At 35.0% G+C, this 23,835-nt stretch overlaps 1 protein-coding gene across 1 annotated transcript in view; it reads right to left on the bottom strand.

Annotated features, from left to right (window-relative positions):
• Positions 1-22,295, bottom strand: part of LOC142223207 (uncharacterized) — a 129,771-nt gene extending 107,476 nt beyond the window's left edge. Inside the window, exon 1 of the mRNA XM_075293061.1 lies at positions 21,768-22,295. The gene's annotated coding sequence lies outside the window, so the exon portion shown is untranslated. The remainder of the gene's footprint in view (positions 1-21,767) is intronic.
• Between the last annotated feature and the right edge of the window lie 1,540 nt (positions 22,296-23,835).

Genomic DNA, 23,835 nt, shown 5'->3' with positions numbered 1-23,835 from the left:
TTACTAACGAGCCACAACGTCGAATTTTCAGTGAATGGGCCCTAGAAAAGTTGGCAGAAAATCCGCTTTTTTATCGACAAATTTTGTTCAGCGATGAGGCTCATTTCTGGTTGAATGGCTACGTAAATAAGCAAAATTGCCGCATTTGGAGTGAAGAGCAACCAGAAGCCGTTCAAGAACTGCCCATGCATCCCGAAAAATGCACTGTTTGGTGTGGTTTGTACGCTGGTGGAATCATTGGACCGTATTTTTTCAAAGATGCTGTTGGACGCAACGTTACGGTGAATGGCGATCGCTATCGTTCGATGCTAACAAACTTTTTGTTGCCAAAAATGGAAGAACTGAACTTGGTTGACATGTGGTTTCAACAAGATGGCGCTACATGCCACACAGCTCGCGATTCTATGGCCATTTTGAGGGAAAACTTCGGAGAACAATTCATCTCAAGAAATGGACCGGTAAGTTGGCCACCAAGATCATGCGATTTGACGCCTTTAGACTATTTTTTGTGGGGCTACGTCAAGTCTAAAGTCTACAGAAATAAGCCAGCAACTATTCCAGCTTTGGAAGACAATATTTCCGAAGAAATTCGGGCTATTCCGGCCGAAATGCTCGAAAAAGTTGCCCAAAATTGGACTTTCCGAATGGACCACCTAAGACGCAGCCGCGGTCAACATTTAAATGAAATTATCTTCAAAAAGTAAATGTCATGGACCAATCTAACGTTTCAAATAAAGAACCGATGAGATTTTGCAAATTTTATGCGTTTTTTTTTTAAAAAAAGTTATCAAGCTCTTAACAAATCACCCTTTAAAATGTTGACAAAATTTTCTACAGGACTAAAGTTTACCACACATTGTTAAAGATCAAGCCTTGCCGGCTTCTAATTTCCTCCTCTAGAGCCACCAAAATGTAAAAATTATTACAAATTGTGTTGAGTGAAAATATCCTACATTGTGGCCCTACGTCCCTACAAGACGCTAAATATTAGAAAAACCCTACATATAGGGAATTTCCCCTACTTCTAGCAACACTGGCTGTGTTGATATTGCACCTACGGAGTTAGTATGCCACTAATATTGAGCCCATTATTAAAAAAGAGAAAATCGTTAAATTAGTGTGGTAATAAATACAAATTTGTAAAAATCGAGCAATATTCTTATGTAAGAGCTACAAGTACGTATAAGAACGATCGGCTAGTACATCAAAATTTGAAATTTGAGTAACATTGGTTAATAAATAAGAATACTATGGTCAAATTTGGGAAAATCGAGCGATGCATATATATGGAAGCTATATCTAAATCTGAACCAATTTGCATAATATTTTGCTGGTTTGATTAACACCACAAAAGGTTACCTTGTGCAAGATTTGAGTAAGATCAGTTAAGAAATGTGGCCTGTATGGTCACACATAAGGTTATTAGGGCCGAATTTTTCAAAATCGGGTGATACATTTATGGGAGCTATATCTACATCTGGACCGATTTCGATGAAATTTTGCACATATAGTTAGTACTATAGATGACTGGATCTAGCCAACTTTTAGTAAGATCGGTTAATAAATAAGGGTTCTATGGCCAAATTTAGAAAAATCGGGCGATACATATATATGAGAGCTATATCTACATCTGAACCGATTTGGATGAAATTTTGCAGACTTGAAGGGCGTTGGAAAAGATTACCTTTTGCCAAATTTGGTGACGATCCGTTTGAAAAAAGCGCAACGTGACCCCATTTGTCGAAATCTGGCGATACATATATATGGGAGCTATATCTAAATTTGATCCAATTTCTTCCAAATTCAATAGCGTTCATCGGTTAATAATTGTGACCGGAATCCTGTGAACAACAAATACATGGACAGACGGACGGACTGACGGACGGACACCAAGCGCTAGATCGACTCAGGAGGTGATTCTGAGTCGATCGGTATATATTTTATGGGGTCTAAAATCAATATTTCTGGTAGGCACATTTTCTGGCCGATCAAACTTATTATACCCTGACCACTATGTGGTTTAGGGTATAAAAAGGTGCCAAAAACTAAAGAATTTCGTGGAAGTGAAAATTATGTGAGGGAATGAGCACAATCTTCTTTGGGGAAAATTCTTCCAAGCATATAATACTTTTGGGCTCAAAATGCTGCCAAACATATAATATCTTCATATAAAACAAACATATTAATGTTTCGGCAGTATCCAATAATATATGTGCTTCCTGCAAAATATGTTTGGAACATATGTTAGAGAAGCGATTTTTTTTTTCAGGGTGAACCCTTCAACGATTATATTAACTGCATTTTATTCTACTTTAAGTAAAATTTTCAATGTGAGGAAAATACTTCAACTTGGAATAAAAAGGGGGATAAGCTGTAGGTAGCCATCATACGAATCGGTAATATGGTTAAGTTAATTTTTACTACAAAATTTTTTTTCGTTATTGTTGTTTTTGATCTCAGCTTAAAGCCATGCATTGACTAAACTACAAGTGTAGCTTAACCAACAGAGGAAAAGTATGCTTGTCAAATTTATTTAGACAAAGCCCTATAGACTGCAAGATGGTTGGATGTACAGCTGTTTCGGAATTACCAAATTCCTCATCAGCATCCTCTACTTGCAGCAAAACTATCAACCAATTATCAGAATAAATTCGGGTAATTCACTCAACCCAAAGTGAACTGCACCTGAACCTTCCGAAAAAAGGTTTGATAGTCGGCTACTGCCTAAACAAATTTGCAAACATATCTCTTTTCCTTTGCCAAACTCAAATCATCGATTTGAATGTAGTTGGCTGGGTTTGTTTTTGAACGTGCTTCCTCTATCTTCATTCGTTTTGTTTGTTATTGTTGGCTTCTCTTCAATCGTTATTGTTGTTTTTGATCTCAGCTTAAAGCCATGCATTGACTAAACTACAAGTGTAGCTTAACCATACAAAATTTTTCTTAGTAAATTGTCCACATTTCGTAGTAAGATTTTTATATTGCCTATGTATTTTTATAATACAATCAACGATGCATTCACTATTGTATGGGAAATTTATTTAAGGAAAAAATCCTTCCCATTTCGTAGTTAGTGAACTAAAAAACATTTACTGAAATTTTATAAGTTTTCCTTTAGCTAAGTTAATTTTCGTTGTGGTTACGAAAAATGAACTATGTTACAGTAAATTTTTTGAACTATGTGGAAGTTAAACTGGTTCTTAAATTTACAAGACACTTTTTTTCTGTGTAGGAAGAGCAACCTTCTTTTAACCAATTGGTAGGCCGTTAGAACCTGGGCTAGAACTCACGACTATATATGTCGGACAAGGCAACTATTACTACTTGGTAACATTTTTACTTAAATTATTTCATTTATTTTATCTAAACAAAAATACCAAAAACAATTAAATTATAATATATATATTTCTCTCTACACCGAAAAAAGGTTTACTATTGTTTATGAAAAATTAACTAACCCATAGTAAGAATGACCATGATTTGGCGCCAAAATTTTTTCCATCTAGATAAGTTCATGATTTTCTTATAAATTAGTTCATGTATTGCATCGTATTTTAGTTCATTATTACTACGCTGTGGAAAGAATGTACTTACACTCATTCAAAATTGGTTTCAAATAAACTGTTTGTCAGTATAATTTTCAAAAAAATAGAGAAATTGAGGAATCCAAGGTACAACAAGCCCGTATACAACTAAGAAATTTTTCGTACGATAAAAGTCAATTTTCTGTAATCACCAGTACTTTATTTCAAAAAATTGTTTTTATATAACACAAAACCATGACTTATGATATACAATAAAGGAAATATTTTTATTCGTACGTTGGGTGTAGTTACTTTTATGAAAGATATATGGTATAAGTTGCTATATTCATTGCTTACTGTTTAATATGTGTCAAGTAATGATAAATATGTTTGTTTTTCTGCCACCTCAAATAGAAATAAAAATTCTTGGTTCATCGATTCAGCAGCAACTTGTCATATGATATGCAATAAACAATTTTTCACAAAACTGGAGCGAAATTGTGGTCATGAAGTTTTTCTTGCTGATGGTACTCCGATAAAATCTGAAGTTATTGGTGAAGGAAAATTATTTTGTCTGCAAAAGGAAAAAATGGTTAAGAATGTGTTATTTATGCCAACACTTGAAGGAAGCTTGTTATCAGTTCCGAAATTGACAGAAGAAGGTTTCGCTGTAACATTTGAGGGAGATAAGTGCAAGATAACTTTACGCGGTGAGTTATATGCCAGTACAACGTTTCGTGATAACCTTTTTGTAGTTGATGAAAAACATGTTGTATGCTCACTGTGAAGTCAGGTATTAATAAAAACATAATAAACGGAGTTAAATTGGATTCTTGCGAATGTGACAGAATATGTGAGGTATGCTTGAAAGGGAAAATGACTAGAAAACCGTTTCCAAAGGTATCATTCAATCGGGCATCTAATATACTGGATTTGGTACACAGTGATCTGTGCGGCCCAATGCAAAACTGCACTCCCAATAGCAATCGTTACTTTTTAACGCTAATTGACGACAAAAGTCGATATTGCACAGTGTATTTTTTGAGAAACTAAAGTGATGCCCTTGATAAAGTTAAAGAATTTGTTGCCAAAACAGAAACATTATTTGGTAAACACATGAAAGTATTTAGAACAGATAGAGAGGGTGAATTTTGCGGCAACGAAATGCAAAAGTTCCTCAAAAGTAAGGGTATAATGCACCAACTTACTGCTCCATACACCCCGGAGCAAAATGGAGTGTCTGAAAGAAAGAACAGAAGCTTGATGAAGATGGCAAGATACATGCTATTCGATGCAAACATGGACTTGAAATATTGGGCTAAAGCAGTTAATACTGCTAATTATCTTCAAAATCGTCTGCCTTCAAGTGCTACTGAAGTTACCCCATATGCCTGAAGAAATTTCAACAGATCGTACAAATGAGGATGATTCAGCAAGCAATGTCGTAACAAGTGGTGTGTTATCTGGAGATGAACAAGTATATGAAACAGCAAGTGATTCATCCACATCAGATGAGGATGTTTTAGGCACTCAAGTAAGAGTTTCGTCCGCCTAAGAGATATGAGGCGAACATGACAACATCACAGATAGAACCTCAAACATACGAGCAGGCGATAATGCATTCTCAGAAAGACAAGTGGATTTCCGCAATGATAGACGTAATGTAGTCCATGTATAATAACAATACTTGGGATTTGGTTGAGCTACCAAAAGGAAAGAAAGCTATAAGTACCAAATGGATTTATAAACTCAAAACTTTGGCTTGTGGCAAGGGGTTTTTCTCAAAAATTCGGCGAGGATTATGACCACATATTTGCACCTGTTGTCAAGCATACCACTCTAAGAACACTTCTGGCAGTGGCATCATACAAGACGTAAAAACAGCATTTCTAAACGGGTATATTGATAAAGAAATTTTCATAAAGCAACCTAACGGATTTGAACAAAAACGAAAAGATAATCGTGTATGTAAATTAAATAGAAGTATATATGGGCTGAAACAATCCGCAAGATGTTGGAATCAGCGAATTCATCAAGTTCTTGAAAAATTCGGATTCAGAAGGGGAAAGGCGGATAATTGTTTGTATGTGAAAGAAACTGATGGATCACATATATATTTGCTTGTCTATGTTGACGATATTATCGTAGCTGCCAATTCTAAAAAGACTGTGAAAGAAGTAATAATTTACTTATCGGAAAATTTTGAACCTTCCAATTTGGGAGAGATAAATTTCTACCTTGGAATTGATATTCGCAAAGATGCCGATGGTCGATTTTACATGTCTCAAGCTGGATATATTGATAAAATGCTAAAACAATATGAGATTGAAGACGCAAAGACTTCCGCCACGCTCAGTTATGCAAGCCGAAAGCAGAATATTGTTACGCTTTCATCGACCGAAGCGGAATTAGTTTCACTTGCAGAAGCAACTCAAAATGCATTTCGATATATCAACTATTGAGTGACTTTTCAATAGAACTAAAGGAGAAACCAATGTATCAATTATTGAGTGATTTTTCAATAGAACTAAAGGAGAAACCAATGATATACGAAGACAATCAAAGCTGCTTGAAGATGTTGGAGTCAGAGAGAATTAACCCTCGTAGCAAACACATAGACGTAAAATATTTTTATATTAAAGATGTTTAAAATTCTGGTGATGTTAAATATCAGTATTGCCCTACTGGTAACACGGTCGCTGACATGTTAACTAAACCTTTAGGAAACATATAACTAAAGACTCTTCGAGAGCTCGGAGGTTTAGAAACTTAATTTTCACATTGTGTTATTGAGAAGGGGTATTGGAAATATTAATTGTTCAATAACACTTTGTTATTTATATATTTGAATTTCAATTTGCTCGTAGTATGCTATGATTAAATGTATACACAAGTTATGAATATTTTTTCATTCCATAAATTTTTGTCCTGCTTAAATAAAGCTTTTATATTGAAATATTGAATTCTCTTTTCGTGGTTTTATCATGGGCACCTCTAATATAAACAAGCATTAAATGTTTGGGACACATATGTTAATATATAAGAATATATTATGTGTGAATGTAAACATATATAAATTTACAAATTTAGAGTAAACATATATATGTTGTGATATTTTATTCAGGGAGCGACAGAGAGTATAGAGAAAGAAATAGAGATGGAAACCAAGAGGGTTGACGAAAGATATCAACATAGCACAGCGAGAGATTCAAAAGAGAGCAATTTCTGTGAAATTGCTTGTATGTTGTTTCGGAAAACTGTTTTATGTGTTCATTTGTTTTGGCTATGCGCTAGGCATGTTAACAAGGCTTCGCCAAAAATTTGATTTGCTTAAGTCTAAATATTAAAGAGAATACACATTCGGAACTAAGAGAATAGACATTTAAAAGAAACAGCATGTGTTTTTGCCTTGAGAGCAGCAATTTAAGTATGTGTGTACATGTGTTTTGTTTATCATTTTGGTATTATGGGCACAATTTTGTTTCTTGTTTCGTCAAAAGTAATTGGAACGTACGACGAGTAAGTCAATATATTTAGGAAGAAAGGAAATTAAGAAATTATTTTTCATTTTAGCGGCAAAACTCGAATCTCTAAAATTAGAATAACATAACTTTTCTGGCAAATTGTATTATAGCTCAATATGCATTTAATGGTGTTAAATGCTAGTAAAAAATAGTTCACGCCTAAATAAATTTATGTTTATATTGTAAAATTATTTATGTTTATACTCGACTTTCTTCTTTTGGTAAAGTTTTTGAGTTCCTTCGAAAATTTCAAACTTTTATATCAAAAACATTTTTTTGTTACAAAATTGTTATTTTTGCAATAAAAAATATTTTATCCAAAAGCTCAGTCCATTTCGTTTATATCAAGCACTGTTCTTTTCTAACTGTAAATCTTTAATAACGCACATTTTGAATATTCATTGTAAAAATTCAATTTAGTAATATATAAATATAAATATATAGAGTAAAAAAAATGTCGGTGTTCGGTCGGAGCAGGAATTGAACCCAGGACCCTTTGCATGCAAAGCGGACATGCTAACCATTGCTCCACGTGGCCAACAAATGTATGTTTCTGTTGGATAATGTTTTGTTTGCATCGGCTCGTGGGCGTTGCAAACTATGTTATATAAATGTAAATTATAACGATAATTGTCTATTAGTGACTATAACAGCTACGTATCCCAGTGGATAGTGTGTTGGTTTACAAACTGTATGGTCCTCGGTTCGATTTTCCTTCCAATCCAAAGGTAAATTTAACAAATAATAAAATAAAATTGAATAATTTCTTCAGCATTGTTTGTATTACAGAAAAAGGTACTGAGAACTAAAAAATTTCGTGGAAGTGAGAAAGATGTGAGCGAATATGCAATTAGGCAGAAATATTTTTTTTTGAGCACAACCTTCATTGGGAGAAAATTATTCCAAGTATGTAATATTTTTGGGCTCAAAATGCTTCCAAACATATAATATATTCACATAAACAAACATAATAATAATAATAACAATAATAATGTTTCGGCAATATCCAAGAATATATGTTTTTCCTGCAAAATATGTTTGGAACATATGTTAGAGAAGCGATTTTTTTGAGGGTACAACATTCACTGTCCAGTTTCAGTTTGTTTTCAATAAAACCCACGTGTGCACTCCATAAATGCATCAATAGAACTGAATGCCGCAATAAAACTCGAAGACACAAATAGTCATAAAAGGTCACACACCTGCCGTAAAGAAAAACAAAAGCAGCAAGAAAAATAACAATTCCACACACGCGATCCCTTTCTGATCTCGCTATTGCACCAAAACAACTACAGTGCACGAAATAAATATAGGTTCACATAGAAATGTGTTCTCTTTTTAGAAATATATATATATATATATATATATATATATATATATATATATATATATATATATATATATATATATATATATATATATATATATATATATATATATATATATATATATATATATATATATATATATTTATTTCTAAAAAGAGAACACATTTCTATATATATATATATAAATATATATATATATATATATATATATATATATATATATATATATATATATATATATATATATATATATATATATATATATATATATATATATATATATATATATATATATATATATATATATATATATATATATATATATATATATATATATATATATATTTATTTCTAAAAAGAGAACACATTTCTATGCGAACTATGAATTCTATGTTGTTGTTTTTGCTGCATACAACAAAAATCAAACGGTTTTGATGCTTTTGCACGAAATATCAAACGAAATAAATATAGGTTCAGTGTAGTTTACATATTGGTTATGTAACATTTAAGAGCACAAACAGAACAATTTTTTTTAATTACTTCTCGACATTGTTAAATTGTCGTAATCAATGAATTGAGGCTCTGTACCTGTTGTTCTTGCTGAGCAAAAACACACAAATAAAATGGCCCGTGGAAAGCCTTTGTCAGCGGAGGAAAGAGGAAAAATATTGGCTTTTAAAGACCAAAATCTATCCAATCGAGCTATTGCAAAGAAAATTGGAAGATCTCTAAATGTGGTTAAAAATTTTATAAAATTAGGCTCAGAATATGGTACGAAAAAGAGTCCCGGACGAACACCAAAACTCTCGAAACGTCAAAAATCGCAAATTATTCGGACCGCATCCCGAGAAAATGTTTTTGCATCGCAAATAAAGAGTCAACTCGATCTTCCAGTCACCACCAGACGCGTCCAACAAGTTTTAAAGAGCTCAGAAAATCTTGTGTTCACGAAAAGAATGGCGTGCCCCGCGTTAACTATAGTTCATAAGGAGAAACGCATGATTTGGGCAAAAAAACATATGGAATTTGGAGAGAAGTGGAAAAATGTATTGTTCAGCGATGAGAAAAAGTTCAACTTAGACGGTCCCGATGGTTTCCAGTATTACTGGCGTGATATACGTAAAGATAAGCAAATTCGAATGAGTAGAAATTTTGGTGGCGGTACAGTCATGATTTGGGGAGCCTTTTCGTACCATGGAAAGCTTCCTCTGGCTTGGATAACTACAAGAATGACATCTGAAAATTATATTGAAATGCTGGAAATATCGTTGTTGGAGCATGGTGAGGCATTAATGGGTCCGGACTTCATTTTGCAGCAGGACAATGCAGCAATTCACAACTCACGTGTAACAAAAGATTAGTTTTCTGCTAAAAATATCAAACTTTTGGATTGGCCCGCACGTAGTCCAGATCTCAATCCTATCGAAAACCTATGGGGAATTTTAGCAAGAAAGGTTTATGCCAATGGGAAGCAATACGAATCTACTTCTGATCTTAAAAATGCCATAAGATGTGCGTGGTCCGAAATTCCTTTGGAGGTTTTGCAAAACTTGGTTATTAGATGAAAAATCGTATTTTTGATTTTATAAAATATAAAGGATGCAGTACCAGTTACTAAGTTAAAACATTTCTGTATTTCTTTAGAAGATTAGAAGTCTGAACCTATGTTTATTTCGTACCTTGTTTTCGTAAGTTTGATATACGATTTTAGTTTGCTTGAAAATTGAACTAATTTTAAGTTAATTTTATGTATATGTATGAAGTACTAAAATAAAAATAGAAAACATAAAATTCATGTAAACCATTTTTTTAGTTTTCCTTATTTTATGGGTGAACCTATATTAATTTCGTGTACTGTATTACCTCAAAAAACACCAACAACACACAAGGAACATTCCAGAAATTCACCCACACTATCTTTAGAATCAAAACAACCAACAACAGCATAAAACACGCAATAACAAACATTTTGCTTAAAGCATATATATTTTCAGGATTGGTCCAAACAAAATATTGTTTGTATTGTTCAAACATATTATGTTTCACCTTAGGACATACACTGGTAGAAAAAATGTTAATGAAATTTTCTTTGTGTGGATATATTTTTAAGGCGCCAATTGGTTACTTCCAAACATATAATTTTTACACGCAAACATATGAAAAACAGTCTTTTTCGTCCGTGTACACAAAATGTCTCTTCTACTACTCTACTTGTTTAAATATGATACCAATTTCAAATTGCCTTTTAATTTACTCTTATGTTGTTTTTGTTTTTTTTTTTATTAAAAAATTGAATTAAATTAAATTGGTTTAATCTATGTACAACAATTTTTTGGCGATGCATTTAAAGAATCCCGAAAAATATCTCGGAAAATCCCGGGATCCCGGAATTCTATATTTTGAAATCCCGAATCCCGGTATTTATTAAAATCGATCCCGAATGACAGCCCTAGTCTCTACAAACTCCTTCACACGATGCAATGATTTGTAACTGTCTTCTAATTTAATTTCCCAGAAGCGTTGCCAGAATTTACTTCTTGTAAGGAGGAGCAAAAGTTATTGGATGAATTGTGTGATTGATTTGAATATGACTATAACATATGGGTTTTACTACAATTTCTTCTTTTTTATATTTTAAGACTATGATGAATGCGTCAGTGAAACACACATTGCACTATGGGCGGAAATCGCAAAACAGCGGCAAAAAGTCAAATTTTCAAAATGAAAAATTATTGGATATTCCAATTGAAATTACTATAGCACATCTTGGAAAGTAAAAATCGAAAGTTAATTTAAAACTTGGCAACCCTGTTCAGGACAAAAAGGCTGCCAATGTTTACAAAATTTATGCCAGTTGCGTTTAATCAAGGCGAACAAAAATTGGAAAATTTCGTGCTAAATTTTTTTCGCAATAAAAGTGAATAAAGAAAACTTTTAAATGTAGATTCTAAGAGGAGGTTTAGCAGTTCAAAATGTTGTAAAGACTTTACAAAATATTTTTGTTTTTGAACTTGAATTTATGGATTCAAAAGTGCGATTTATATGTGAAAATTGTAACACATACGTATATTTGCGAGGAATAGAACTAGAAATGTTAACGATTGTTAATGACAATTTTTGCTTATTATTGTTCGTGAGTAAGTATACTTTTACGTGCTGTAAAGTTTGTCTGCCCAAACTTGCCCATACTAAAATAAATGTAAGGGTTTTATAGTCAAATTTGGGAAAATCGGGCGATACATATATATGGTAGCTATATCTAAATCTGAACCGAATTTAATGAAATTTTGCACACTTTAAGGGTACTATAAAAAATTACTTTGTGTTAAATTTGAAGACAATCGGGAAGTAAATAATCGCAGTATGGTCTAATTTGTCGAAATCGGGCGATACATATACACAGTCTTACACAAGTTTACATACGGTTTAAGAAATTGTATTTTCTTTAATTATTTAAATATAATAAAATATGCATATATATGCTTTAGATTTTGTAAATTAATTTGAAAAACAAAGTATTTGTCCATTTTCAAGAAGATGTTTTTAGTCTGGATTATAAACAACAACAAGAAACATGTTTAGTTATAAGGTAAAAACCTCAAGGGTATGTAAACTTATGTGAGACTGTGTATATGGGGGCTATATGTAACTTTTATCCATTTTTTCGAAATTCAACCGTGTTTGTCCTTTGACCAAGAAAACGCGTTGTACCAAATTTTATCAAAATCGGTTAATAATTGCGACCGGAATCCTGCGAACAACAAACACAGAGGGACGGAATTAGAGTTAGATACCAAAGAATGTGATTTTGATGGTTAATATTTGTTTAATTTTAATTAATAAAATTAATTTAATAAAATGATAACTGGTTTATACTATTTACATCAAGTTCTGGGGATAAGGCGCTTTCTTAATAAGGTAAATAAGCAAATATATAAATAAATTAAACTCCATCTAAGAGTATATTCTATAGTATTCCAAGTGGAATTACAATTTCGATCCCTCTATAGTAACGCACCTGGAATAAGGGGATTGACTCCCTTTTTGTTGGTAATATTTGATTTTGATAAGATATATCGATATGTTTGGCGATACTAGATTGATTGTAAATAATTTTTGCCGCAAATTTTCAATTTCCGCCCATAGTGTATTGTTTAGTTTGGAGGTAAATAAAAGAAGAAGAAACTTAAAAGCTTTATTTCACATAAAATGCATATTAATTTAATTGTATTCATTTTAATTCTACTTCTGTGAGACGGCAACAATATCAAAGTCATATCATTAGAAAATATCAATATGTTTCGTTATAATTGGCTTAAATCCGCTGAATTAATGATAAACTCGTGAATTCGTTCTTGCTAATTTTACCCACTCTTACTTTCTTGCAAGTTTATACTGAATAACTTTTATTGGAAAATTACCCAAACAAACCTATTGTTATCGAATTTTCGTAAATGTAATTCCATTCCATTAATAAATAACGTTTTGATGCTATCAATATGATATTTTTTATTGTAACAGGTTGGCTGATAAGTCCCCGGTCTGACACATAGATGGCGTTGCTAATATTAATTTCGTGTTTTGATAAAATGCTGTTTTCTGAAGGGAAAAATACGGTGGAAGCAAAAACTTGGCTTGATAATGAGTTTCCGGACTCTACCCCAGAGAAATCAACAATAATTGATTGGTATGCAAAATTCAAGCGTGGTGAAATGAGCACGGAGGACGGTGAACGCAGTGGACGCCCGAAAGAGGTGGTTACCGACGAAAACATCAAAAAATCCACAAAATGATTTTGAATGGCCGTAAAATGAAGTTCATCGAGATAGTAGAGGCCTTAAAGATATAAAAGGAACGTGTTGGTCATATCATTCATCAATATTTGGATATGCGGAACCTCTGTGCAAAATGGGTGCCGCGCGAGCTCACATTTGACCAAAACCAACAAGGTGTTGATGATTCTGAGCGGTGTTTGCAGCTGTTAACTCGTAATACACCCGAGTTTTTCCGTCGATATGTGAAACATGGCTCCATCACTACACTCCTGCGTCTAATCGACCGTCGGCTGAGTGGACAGCGACCGGTGAACCGTCTCCGAAGCGTGGAAAGACTCAAAAGTCCTGTGGCGAAGTAATGGCCTCTGTTTTTTGGGATGCGTATGGAATATTTTTATCGATTATCTTGAGAAGGGAAAAACCATCAAGAATGACTATTATATGGCGTTATTGGAGCGTTTGAAGGTCGAAATCGCGGCAAAACGGCCCCATATGAAGAAGAGAAAAGTGTTGTTCCACCAAGACAACGCACCGTGCCATAAGTCATTGAAAACGATGGCAAAAATTCATGAATTGGGCTTCGAATTGCTTCCCCACCCACCGTATTCTCCAGATCTGGCCCCCAGCGACTTTTTCTTGTTCTCAGACCTCAAAAGGATGCTCGCAGGGAAAAAATTGGCTGCAATGAAGAAGTGATAGCCGTAACTGAGACCGAAGGAGTACTACCAAAATGGTATCAAAAAATTGGAAGGTCGTTATAATCGTTGTATCACTCTTGAAGGGAACTATGTTGAATAACAAAAACTAATTTTGATAAAAAATGTGTTTTTCTTTGTTAGACCGGGGACTTATCAGCCAACCTGTTATTGTTTGATGTTAAAAAAATAATACCACATTCAAAACCAAAATAAGGGTCCTATGGCCAAAATTGGGAAAATTGAGCGATACGTGTAAATGGGACCGATCGAACCGATTCCGATGTTTTTTGCAGGTATAGTTAGTTCTACAGAAGATTACATTCTGCCAAATTTGAGTAAGACTGGTTAATAAATAAGGATTTTATAGTCAAATTCTGGAAAATCGGGCGATACATATATATGGGAGCTATATCTAAATCTGAACCGAATTTGATGATATTTTGCTCACTTTAAGGGTACTACAAAAAATTACTTTGTGTTAAATTTGAAGACAATCGGGTAGTAAATAAGCGCAGTACGATCTCATTTGTCGTAATCGGGCGGTACATATATATGGGGGCTATATCTAACTTTGATCCAATTTTTTTTTTTCCAAATTCAACAGTGTTTGTCCTTTTACTAAGAAAACACGTTGTAAAAAATTTTATCATAATCGGTTAATAATTGCAACCGGAATCCTGTGAACAACAAACACAGACGGACGGAATTAGACTTAGATACCGAAGAACGTGATTTTGATGGTTAATATTTGTTTAATCTTAATAAGATTAATTTAATAAAATGACAACTGGTTTTTACTTTTTACAACACGTTCTGGGGATAAGGCGCTTTCTTAATAAGGAAAATAAGCAGGTATAAATTAAACTTCATCTATGAGTATATGTTACGTATTCCATAGTATTCCAAGTGAAATTAGAATTTCGACCACCTATAGAAACGCACCTGGAATAAGGGGGATTTGTTGGTAACATTTGATTTTGATAAGAAATATCGATATACCATGTTTGAAGATACTAGATTGATTGTAAATAATTTTTGCCGCAAATTTTCAATTTCCGCCCATAGTGCGCTTGTCCGAAATATTTGAATTAAAATATTTTGAAAAATTCGCAATAAACGTTTATCACAAAAAGTATACACTTTTCTCCCAAGTAAACATCCTTACAGCGAAATACATATGAGAAACAATCTTCGTTTGCCTAAAATTTCGTTTGAGAAGAAAGAATTATTTTTTTGCATGTTTATATTTATTTATTTTCGTTTTGTTTGTTAGTGTTGGTCTACTCTTCAATCATTATTGTTGTTTTTGATTTCAGCTTAAACCACAAGTGTTAAGCTACAGAGGAAAAGTATGATTGTCAAATTTATTTGGGCAAAGCCCTATAGACTGCAAGACGGTTGGATGGGCAGCTGTTTCGGAATTACCACATTCCTCATCAGTATCCTCTACTTGCAGCAAAACTATCAACAAATTATCAAAATAAATTCGGGTAGTTCACTAAACCCAAAATGATCTACACTTGAACCACCCGAAAAAAGGTGTTTGATAGTCGGCTATTGCCTAAGCAAATTTGCAAGCATATCTCTTTTTCTTTTTTAATTTTTATGAATAAAATAAAGTTTTTTATTATGTACACGCACATACATACATAATTAAATGGACTTAGGAGTAAGTATGAGCAAATCTCAATTCGGTTTACGTCGTTTCGATTAACGGCGTCAAATTCCGGAACCAATTACTGTATGAATTGATGAATGCAAAGTCTACAATCAAAACTAGGAGTTTTTTACGGGAAGATGTTAATACCACCAAGACCATATTTCCGCCAAATGTTAGGAAAGCTGACTGGAATAGGTATAGGGAATCGTTCAATATGATGGTACCGGAAATAACAGAGACAAATATATGAAATATGCAAGATATCGAACACGCAGTGTAGCGGATTACTAAGGCCTTCAACATCTCACTGAAAGCTGCATGCCCTAGAGGGAAGCCAAGGGGGAAAAATCGGCCACCATGGTGGTCTATGGAATTAAGTAATATGAGGAAATCCTGCAGGAAGCACTTTAACAAGGCAAAGTCCACCAGAGCCCCTGAGGATTGGGACGCTTACAAGAAGAATCTGAGAGGATACAAGCGAGAACTGAGAAAGGCTCAGCATAACTCTTTGAATGATTACTGCAGCAGTATTGAGGTTCTAGTATCCACCAACTCCGCTCCAGGTTTCATTAAAATATCGGAGGGCAATTGGACAACGTCCAGTGAGGAGACGCTGGAGGTACTATTGGACACACATTTTCCTGGAAATCAGACAGTTGAACCAGGTTCTGGTGGTGCCACAGTGGCTCAGCGGTCGTTTCGTATCAATGAAATTGTATCGGATTCTAGAATAAGATGGGCGTTAAATAGCTTTGGACCATTCAAATCCCCCGGATCTGATGGAATTACTCCGGCGGAGTTACAAGCAGTGACTGACAAAATTATCCCCTGGTTGTCGGCGATATATAAAGTATGTATCAACTTATCATATATCCCAGGAAAATGGAGGGAAACAAAAGTTGTTTTCATACCTATTAAAGCGGGAAAAGCCTCTCACTCGAGGGCGAAGGATTTCCGACCAATCAGCTTATCCTCATTCCTACTTAAGACTCTGGAGACGATGATAGATATTAATCTTAGAACTAGCATCGATTCAAGTTTGTTCTCGAAACGACAGCATGCATACTCGAAGGACAGGTCTACTGAGACCGCACTACATGAACTAGTCAGCTTTATTGAAAGTTCACTATCTGTCAAAGATTACACAATCGTGGCGTTTCTAGACATCGAAGGGGCGTTCAAAAATGTCCATCCGAGCTCGATATTGAATGGACTGACAACTCTGAATGTTGATCCATGTATACTTAGGCTGTTAGACGAACTTCTAATGAAGAGACGTATTTCAGTCACACTAGGACAAGCAAACATACAAAGGTATGTGAGCAGAGGCACTCCCCAAGGAGGAGTTCTATCTCCTCTTTTTTGGAATGTTGCTATAAACAACCTTCAGGTTTCCCTAGAAAAAGAAAGGATAAAAGTGGTGGCATACGCAAACGATGTGACTCTAGCAGTCAGGGGAAAATTCCCATCCACAATCAGAGATATTATTCAGAGGGCCCTCCGAATGACTGAGAAATGGGCGAAAGACAATGGTTTTGGGGTAAATCCTGCAAAGACAGAACTAGTCATGTACTGCAAAGATCGCAAAACTCCCACGGTTAGGCCAATTTCCTTAAGGGGTATTGAAATTCCCTTTGGTGAGTGTGCAAAATACTTTGGCGTTATTTTGCACAGGACGTTGAACTTTAAGCTTAATGTTAAAGAAAGGGCGAGAAAAGCAACGGTAGCTTTGTACTCGTGCAAAAAGGCAATTGGAAAAAAGTGGGGACTAAAACCAAATACTGTGCATTGGCTATACACGGCAGTGGTTAGACCTATAATGCTATATGGTGTTGTAGTCTGGTGGCCGGCACTTCAGAAACCGACTTGTTTAGATAAAGTTCAGCGTATGGCGTATTTGTGTATTTCAGGCGCATTCAGCAAGACAGGAACAAATTCCCTTAATGTCATACTGCATCTATTGCCTTTAGACCTTTTGGCCAAACAGTCAGCTGCAACAACGGCTGTGCGGTTGCGCGAGCTATCGCTTTGGTCAGAAAAAACTTACGGTCACAGTTCGGTCCTCAAAATAATGCCAGATGTGCCTAACGTAGTGGATTACGCTTTGGCGAGTCCACTTTTCGACAAAAAGTTAGAGACTCTAATCCCCAACAGTGAGGCGTGGTGCACACAGACCCCGGGGAATAAAGAATATATAGATTTCTACACTGCTAGCTCCAAATTGGATGGACAAGTGGGTTTCGAAGTATATTGTAATGATCTGGAACTTCGAATAGCGAATAGACCTAATCACTGTAGTGTTTTTCAAGCTGAAATATTAGCAATAAGGGAGGTGGCGAATTGGCTGAGAAGTAATGTTCCAAAAAATGTTGGCATTAATATATACCCAGAGAGTCAACTGCAATAAAATCCTTGGACTCTGTGTTCCTCAACTCGAAAACGGCCATCGACTGCCGCAAATCTCTCATTTAGATGGCTGAGCAGTACAATATTCACCTAATGTGGTAGCCTGGCCATAGGAACATACCGGGGAACTGCTAAGCGGATGAGTTGGCAAGGCAAGGGACTGCCTTGCATATTCCAGGGGAACTGGAATCTGTTGGTATGCCCCTGGCTACATACAAGCTCATGCTGCGTGAGAAGGCTGTTATGATGGCAAATGTTCGATGGGAGAATTGCAAGGGTTGTAACGACACCAAGCAAATATGGCCCCATTTAAACTTAAACCGCACACTAGATATGCTAGTGTTCTCGAGACGTCAGATATCACTCCTGATATCTGCTATAACGAGTCGCTGCCTGATACGCGATTTTGCAAAAACTATTGGCGCGAAGTATAATGACTATTGTATGAGCTGTCATGATGCGGAGGAAAAGGAATCGATTAAACACCTCTTGTGCAGGTTCGAGTTTAGTCAGAGATATTATTCAGAGGGCCCTCCGAATGACTGAGAAATGGGCGAAAGACAATGGTTTTGGGGTAAATCCTGCAAAGACAGAACTAGTCATGTACTGCAAAGATCGCAAAACTCCCACGGTTAGGCCCATTTCCTTAGGGGGTATTGAAATTCCCTTTGGTGAGTGTGCAAAATACCTTGGCGTTATTTTGCACAGGAAGCTGAACTTTAAGCTTAATGTTAAAGAAAGGGCGAGAAAAGCAACGGTAGCTTTGTACTCGTGCAAAAAGGCAATTGGAAAAAAGTGGGGACTAAAACCAAATACTGTGCATTGGCTATACACGGCAGTGGTTAGACCTATAATGCTATATGGTGTTGTAGTCTGGTGGCCGGCACTTCAGAAACCGACTTGTTTAGATAAAGTTCAGCGTATGGCGTATTTGTGTATTTCAGGCGCATTCAGCAAGACAGGAACAAATTCCCTTAATGTCATACTGCATCTATTGCCTTTAGACCTTTTGGCCAAACAGTCAGCTGCAACAACGGCTGTGCGGTTGCGCGAGCTATCGCTTTGGTCAGAAAAAACTTACGGTCACAGTTCGGTCCTCAAAATAATGCCAGATGTGCCTAACGTAGTGGATTACGCTTTGGCGAGTCCACTTTTCGACAAAAAGTTAGAGACTCTAATCCCCAACAGTGAGGCGTGGTGCACACAGACCCCGGGGAATAAAGAATATATAGATTTCTACACTGCTAGCTCCAAATTGGATGGACAAGTGGGTTTCGAAGTATATTGTAATGATCTGGAACTTCGAATAGCGAATAGACCTAATCACTGTAGTGTTTTTCAAGCTGAAATATTAGCAATAAGGGAGGTGGCGAATTGGCTGAGAAGTAATGTTCCAAAAAATGTTGGCATTAATATATACCCAGACAGTCAACTGCAATAAAATCCTTGGACTCTGTGTTCCTCAACTCGAAAACGGCCATCGACTGCCGCAAATCTCTCAATTAGATGGCTGAGCAGTACAATATTCACCTAATGTGGTAGCCTGGCCATAGGAACATACCGGGGAACTGCGAAGCGGATGAGTTGGCAAGGCAAGGGACTGCCTTGCATATTCCAGGGGAACTGGAATCTGTTGGTATGCCCCTGGCTACATACAAGCTCATGCTGCGTGAGAAGGCTGTTATGATGGCAAATGTTCGATGGGAGAATTGCAAGGGTTGTAACGACACCTAGCAAATATGGCCCCATTTAAACTTAAACCGCACACTAGATATGCTAGTGTTCTCGAGACGTCAGATATCACTCCTGATATCTGCTATAACGAGTCGCTGCCTGATACGCGATTTTGCAAAAACTATTGGCGCGAAGTATAATGACAATTGTATGAGCTGTCATGATGCGGAGGAAAAGGAATCGATTAAACACCTCTTGTGTGAATGTCCTGCATTTTGTGTAAAGCGCAAGCAACTTTAAGGAGCATATAGCTTCAGATTACTGGCGGATCTGGAAAACATTAACTTAGGAGGTCTGCTAATGTTTTTGCAACAATCTGGTTGGTTCAACAAAGGAAAATAACCGAGAAGGTTCAGCGGTTAAAACTGGAAGTGCCCATATGTAATAGGTACTTTTAGTTAATGTGGTATCACAATGTACTGAATAGTCTAAGTGAGCCTGAATCTTAATCGGGCTGCCACTTTAACCTAACCTAACCTTCACGGGAAGAGGATAATTTCGCTCCCGCTTTTCCAAAATTTGTTTCGCAATACTTTGCATAAAATTTTACTACAATATTAAATATGAGGATCATAATCAATGAATTTAAACCTTTAAAATATGGATGTAAACGAAATAGGGTTTCAACAGTATGGTGCCACCTGTCATACTGACATATAGCGAACAATGGACTTATTGAAAGAAAATTTCAACGACAACATTATATCGAAAAGTGGACCGGTTTACGTGGATAAACCTGCAACGATTGACGCCAATAGTCAACGTGTCATTGCTCAAATACGCCCTCAAATGCTTGAAAAGGTGGTCGAAAATTGGACCTCTAGAATGAGCTTTGACCATTTCATAATTTGGCATGTTTTATTTAAATTTCAAATCAGCTAGCTCTTAGAAAAATCCCCTTTATAAGGACAAAACGACTTCATAGAAAAGTTTATTGTCTTTTGGACTAGGAAAAAACTTTATATCAGAGAAAAGCATAGAACATCGCATTCGTATTTTAAGAACATGAAGTCTTTGGCCTCGCGATAATATATAATTTTTTTTTATTGTAACCATGTCTATGGAGAGAAAAAAATTATGGCTGAAGTAGATTTTTTACTCTTAAGGTGGGTATTAAGTTCGAGTTTAGCCGCTAAAATCGCTAAAGTGAAAACTAAATCAGTAAAAAAAGTCATACAATTATACAAATTTTGTTGCAAATTTTATTATAACTTGATGGGGAATAACCCAAAGCAAATTTTCACAAAGTTTGTATTCCTTAAAGTGGATTAATTAAGAAAAGTAATCGTGAAAAAGTAGCAATTTTAGCGGCTAAACTCGAACTTAATACCCACCTATAAGGTGAGTACTAAGTTCGAGTTTAGCCGCTAATTTTCACTAAAGTGAAAACTAAATCAGTAAAAAAGTTAAGTCATAAAATTATAGATATTTGTTGCAGATTTCATTATAACTTGATGGGGAATATCCCAAAGCAAATTTTCACAAAGTTTGTATTCTTTAAAATGGATTATTAAAGAAAAGTAATCGTGAAAAAATGACGATTTTAGCGGCTAAACTCGAACTTAATACCCACCTTTAAGGTGAGTATTAAGTTCGAGTTTAGCCGCTAAAATCGCTAAAGTGAAAACTAAATCAGTAAGAAAAATGCATGAAATTATACAGATTTGTTGCAAATTTTATTATAACTTGATGGGGAAAAGCCCAAAGCAAATTTTCACAAAGTTTGTATTCCTTAAAATGGATTATTAAAGAAAAGTAATCGTGAAAAAATGACGTTTTTAGCAGCTAAACTCGAACTTAATACCCACCTTTAGGAGAAATACGTTCTTAAATGACGACAGGTAAATTGGAGAATCTTATAAGGACGGTTTTATACGTACTACATTCTTCAACAGGTCAAAAGCATGCTGCTATATATGCTTGTATATGTATTTCTATATATTTTCGTAGTCCCTGTCTACAGAAATTACGAATATGCGTTGCTGTCACACAAATGGCGCATGCGCTCCTAAAAGCCTTCCCAACTAGATGTGGTATGTCCAAATATACACGTTCTCGTGGTTATACATACATATGTACATATTTATAAATGGTAAATGTTTTATTATATTCTCTTACCCTATTTTCTTCTCCAATTGTTTATAAACTATAATGAATATGACTCTTTACATGAAGTGACTCCACCGGCGCACACAAACACATTCCCTTTTATATCACTGTATCACTCTCTTTGCAAATTCACACCTCGATATTAATGTGTGGCAAAGTTTTCCATTTAAGAATCCCACTTAAGGTTGATTTAGTTATTATAAACAATCTAATTATGTATTTGATTAAAATACTTTTATTAAATACGTTAATAAATTACACTATTAATAACTTATTTCACTGTAAAACTCGGCAAGAGTAAATTTTATTGATTTTAAACTATGTCACTTGAGGCATCTATTAGACCCATTTAGGTGTGCAAAATTAAATTGCAAACCAGACGATTAGATAGTCATGTACCAGAACCACAAAATTTAACTTTTTGGATTGTAATATTAACTTTTCTTATAGAATATTAAAAAAGAATTCACTAGTATTAATATTTATATTTTTCTATATTAATTTTTGACCATCCGAAATTGCAATATTGTTTTTATGTAAATGACGTCTTTCACTGTCCTCAATATTCATTATCCTTGTAGTGTATGTCAAGTGAGTACTGTCAATAAACAGCTTTTAAATAAAAGCTTTCCATTAGCAAGGACATGATCCAATTTCTGCGAACAAGCATATGTAGCAGAAAGCTAGCCTCCATATGGAGATGCATAAGGACGAGAAAGCATCCCAAGGCCAAAATATCTACTATATTTTTTCATTATAAGTTTCTCCTTCCACATAATCGATATATGATATTAATTGCGCTAACATTATTATTTTTTCCACAACACTCGAAGAATGTTATAGTTCAACTCAAATGTAAGAATTTTGCTTTAGTTCATGATACAATGATTTATAAGGTACCCTCTCTAGAACAAAAATAGCAACAAAAACATAAAAGCAGCTCACCATAACGTTACATTAAATGTCAGTAAAAAGTAAATAAACAAATAAAAAAAATTTTGTTTTGATTTTATGTTACTCATGAGAAATGTTTCTTATTGGTATGGAAATACATGTGTGAATGAAATATTCAACTGCGTGCAATATTTTTAGAATTTCTGTATCCAGTGATGCCCACTATTTGGGGCATGTATTCGCCCAGTGACGCTGTTGTTGAACTAATTCCCTCCAATTTTGATAACTTTGATAAATTGGTTTTGCAATCTGAAGACGATTGGTTGGTTCGCTCCTTGATGAGGTCATTACAAAAATTTGACCCTTGAATGGGTTAGAGAAGCTACAGAACTAAAGGGTAAAGTTAAACTGCGTACCTAAGATGCTACGGTACATCAAAGCAAGGCTGCCGAATATGGTGCACTGAAAAAACAGTGAACCCTTTTCCATTGCAAAATGAACTGTAGGAAAATTGGCCACATTGTTAGAAAAATATGTTTTTCCTATGTTCCGATATAAACAAAATGTGTTTCGGGCACAATTTTTAAACAGAATATATTTAAGTGCAAAAATGTAATGTTCCTAAACTAGTATTAAATGTTTGGGACACATATGTTAATATGTTAGAATATATTATGTTTAGTGCAAGAATGCTTCATAAAAATAATATGTGTGAATGTAAACATATATAAAGGGTGATTTGTTAAGAGCTTGATAACTTTAAAAAAAAAAAAAAACGCATAAAATTTGCAAAATCTCATCGGTTCTTTATTTGAAACGTTAGATTGGTCCATGACATTTACTTTTTGAAGATAATTTCATTTAAATGTTGATCGCGGCTGCGTCTTAGGTGGTCCATTCGGAAAGTCCAATTTTGGGCAACTTTTTCGAGCATTTCGGCCGGAATAGCCCGAATTTCTTCGGAAATGTTGTCTTCCAAAGCTGGAATAGTTGCTGGCTTATTTCTGTAGACTTTAGACTTGACGTAGCCCCACAAAAAATAGTCTAAAGGCGTCAAATCGCATGATCTTGGTGGCCAACTTACCGGTCCATTTCTTGAGATGAATTGTTCTCCGAAGTTTTCCCTCAAAATGGCCATAGAATCGCGAGCTGTGTGGCATGTAGCGCCATCTTGTTGAAACCA

Source organism: Haematobia irritans, chromosome 2 (genome assembly GCF_050003625.1).
Source record: "Haematobia irritans isolate KBUSLIRL chromosome 2, ASM5000362v1, whole genome shotgun sequence".
NCBI classification, from domain to species: Eukaryota; Metazoa; Arthropoda; class Insecta; order Diptera; family Muscidae; genus Haematobia; species Haematobia irritans.
Note: the sequence above shows the minus strand (reverse complement) of the source record. Positions and strands in the feature narration are given on the sequence as shown.